This window comes from Cajanus cajan, chromosome 6 (genome assembly GCF_000230855.2).
Source record: "Cajanus cajan strain Asha chromosome 6, NIPB_CcT2T_4, whole genome shotgun sequence".
Taxonomy (NCBI): Eukaryota; Viridiplantae; Streptophyta; class Magnoliopsida; order Fabales; family Fabaceae; genus Cajanus; species Cajanus cajan.
Window position 1 is genome coordinate 3009235 of NC_138522.1, and position 4203 is coordinate 3013437.

The following is a 4203-nucleotide window of genomic DNA, read 5'->3' on the forward strand; positions in this document are numbered from 1 at the left end:
GAGTGGGAGATATCAACTCCAATCAAATTAATTTTTAATTATTAATTTTAAGACATTGGGCATATCTCAAAAAGAAAGAGAGAGAGATCCTGCCCCCAATGAGTTGTGGAATTTCTTCTAATAAATTCAGGGTGCATGTTGAAAGTTCGTAGTCCACAAGCTGTGCAAAACTACTTGAATTTTCACTAAAATAAATGCAACATCACTGTACAAACATGAAAAGCAAAATTAGTGTGACTAAAGTGTTACTACTTCGTGCACAACAAGAATTGAGGCGTGGGAATAAATGCAAAAGAATATGGCATGGCAATGGAAGATGTGATTATAAAATGAAGTGTTGAATAATACTATAGTTGCCACCATAGTAGGGAAGGGACCCATGTAAACCAAAGACAGAAACTTTTGATCATTCTAGCCGTTCGAAAAGCAAACCAAGGACAGAGAAATGTGGGGGAAACTAGAGATTGCTTACGTTGTCAGAGATACCCTCAAAATCAAAAGTTTTATTCTTTTCCCCACTCAAGCCATAATCTTTGTGTTATTTATTATAATTTAGCCATTGTTGGCAATTTACGAATGAAAAATATTATGTAAATTTAAGAGTGTGTAATAACAATAAAATGATGGAGTACATAAATAAAATTTATAGATAAATAAGAGTATAACTTTTGATAATCTCCTTGCTAACTCATCGTTGAAAAGCTTTTTTCATTTATTTTCATATTAATAATAAAGACAATACATCTATTTGGCACACACTTTTTTTTTAAACCATTTACTTTTATAATTACCTTTAAACTATATCCTTCTAACCATCTTTTAATTTATTTCATTGTAAACTTACACTCCAAGTCTTTCTCTATTTTAAAATATGTGTCTTATATTTAGTAGATATAACGTTTTGTTAGGATAATAGTATATTGACAATAGCTATGTAAATATGGTAACGAAAATTAATAAATGCTTTAAAATATTCATTAAAATTACAAAGACAATATCAAGATTCCAATATAAGATTATGTACATTTTATAGTACGAGATTGCAATAGTTTTTAAATGTTTTTTTTACTATTAATGCAATGCTTTATTGAGATTTTCTTTTAATGAAGTAACCACATTAACAGTAGGCATGTGTCCAAAGCTTATTCAATGAACTAAGAAAAATAAGTTGTCCTTTTATGCATATAAGGATTACAGCGGATAAATTTCGATGCCCCTTTTTTGTTTTCCGTTACAACTCAAGCCGAGAAACGGAATTAGGTATAAGATCTTTATAGCTTGATTATCAAATTAAACTTTTTTTTATTTACTTAACGTGAAACTTCAAAAACTAAGGTTTATGACGGTTTGCATCAACCAACAATTACTAAAAATTAAATTAGATTTTGTATTATCACAAATAATCTTTGTTACCCTAGAAAAATATTCACTGTCAAAATTACTCTCGTAATATTGTTAACTGTTCATGCAACACTTAAGAAGTCATTTATAAAATTTAAAAGTTCCTTACACCCTGTTTGTTAGCATGAAAATAGTTAAGAAATTGAGAGAAGAATGTGAAAGTATAGAGAAAAAAAAAGGATTTCTTTGGCATAAGTAAACCGTACTTAATTTCCAAAATCAACCCTTTTCATTTATAGTAATAAGTTTCATGCTGATAATCAATTTTGTTGCAAGGTTATATGGGATAATCAGTTTTATATTTGATAATCAGTTTTGTTGTGTGGTTTCTATTTGATAATCAATTGTTTCTATTTTGTGTGGGTTAAACATGTTATATAAGAATAACATAATATTTATATTTATAATCAATTTTTTTTCATTCTATTTAAACTAAATGACTTGTAATATTATTTCATTGCAATTTTTTTATCAAACCAAATAAGCTAAAAACCTTCCATATCTTTTTAGAATTTATTTATTCTATTTCTTCTTCTTTTTTAATAAATTTTTAAACTATACTATTAATGTGAAGCATCTATTAAGTTGATTAAAAATTAAAATAAAATTGATTGATTATTTTTAATTAAATCTATCATTTCAATCACCTTTTCACTATCTACTAAGTTCAAACTCAAAACATTAATTAAGAACGTCAAATTCAGTCGGATAATCATTTAATGGATTTCTTTGTGAGAGTGTTAGTTGTGATTCATCCTCCCTAAGGAGCTACTAAACCTTGTATTAATTTTTGTAGTAAAAAAGAGAGTGAAGTTTGCATTCATTTATTATTTAATATTACACGTGTTAGAAAGTGGGCACATATGGCTAAGATCATTTGTCCTGTGGGAAGCATGCTAAACCATCTACATCTAAATGTGTACCTAACCAGTAACCATGGTAGCGGTGGGTTTCATTCGATGCCTTTTCCCTACCTTGAAATTCCATGCACCACTGCTGAAGTCAAGTTTTAAAATAATAATAAAAGGCAAGCGAGGCTTTTATGGCAGAGAATACAAAAAGGTAAAGGAATAATTAAAATATCCTAAAAAGAACAAATGGGAAAGACTTTTTTGATCTTTCTGGTTGAAAATGATGCTACCCACTACCTTTCGCAGTATGGTCGACGCTACACTCCACAGACCAAAGGACATCTCTGGCCATAAGCTATAATTTAACCCTCACCTCTTGGTTACCTACTTCCATGAACACAAATGAATTCACAAAAATATAATTGTACAAAATTTTATATATGGAACAGACAAGTAAGAAAAGAGAGTATTTTCTTTTTATAAACAGAAACTTTTTTTTTATTGGATTACTTGGAAAGTGGTAATTTCAATTATGATTCATAAATAAATTTGTATTCATGAATAATGATAAAATTTACTTTAATTTTTTTTTAAAGATAAGAAAGATTATAAAGATGATCGTAACGAAGATTGAACCTAAATTTTCATGCTTTTAATTATTTTAACATTTTCCCACCCAATTACTAGGTTAACCTTAATTGTACAATTTACCTTAATTTTGATAAAAAAAATATCTAATTTAATTAAATATAAATATAAATACGGATAATATTTATTTTATTAAATCAAGTACAAGATCATAGATAAATATATATTTACCTATTCCACAATTCTTCACATTCTTATATTTGTTTTAAATTTCTAGAAACTGAATTTACTTTAAAATTTACTTAAAATTAATATAATTTTTACTCTCTTTTAAATTTATATCAGGTAAAACTTAATTAATATAATTATATAATTATTATTTACCTAATTAATATAATTTTATAATTATTACCTTGTTAGAATTTTTCTTTTTTTTTAAATATTTAATTATTTTCTAAGTGGATATAAAAGGGGTATAAATACATTCGATATCCAACAAAAACTGAGATGAAATACAAATTTATACTCACCAGTATGAAGACAGAAATAAATATAAATCATAAGATATAAACTTGAAAATAAGAACAAAAGTATTGAAACTCAAATCTACCTCATTATCATCCCTACTTCATACCACAACTTCAGGTTGAAATCAGGTATGAAATCATGATCTTTAATTAAAAATAAGAAATATTGAACCACTTAATTAAGTGAGAATGTGAAAGATGAGTAATAAAGAAAAAGAATATTGAAAAAGTATAAAAATTTATCAAATATTAGAATAAGTAATCAGAATATTGTACGACCCTTTGGGTTGCTAAAATATTATTGTCCGCAACCGCATAAGCCTTGGGCGTGATTAATGTGCCGTATCTTCGTAAACCGTCCTCTATCGAGTACAAGCAAAATGCAAATTGTCGTCCTTACTCCCTAGTTGTCCCAGTTCACATGCTTGTATGCATAATATAATTTAGAAAAGAGGATCTATTTTAAATAGAATTTTATCCATTTTGAGAAAACTAGAGCTGTCTGTGACGTTCGAAAACTGAACTTCCAATCATCCTTATTTAATTATCAAATTATATCATTATAAGTTTACAAGATCCAAAAATACAACTGACGAGTGTAGCCAACACAAATGACTCTAGAAAGTTCTATTTACTTTTTACCTTAAGTCGGAGAGAAAGGAAAGATGTTTTAAGTAAAAATTCCCATATTCAAGAATTATATAAAGTAAAAAAGAATAAAGTAAAGATTATTTGGCAAGACACTAACCCGCTTTTCCTTTCCTCCAAACTCCGGGCATTAGGAGATTTAGAGATCTTTTACAATATAATACAACAAAGAAGAAAAGTTAATCATA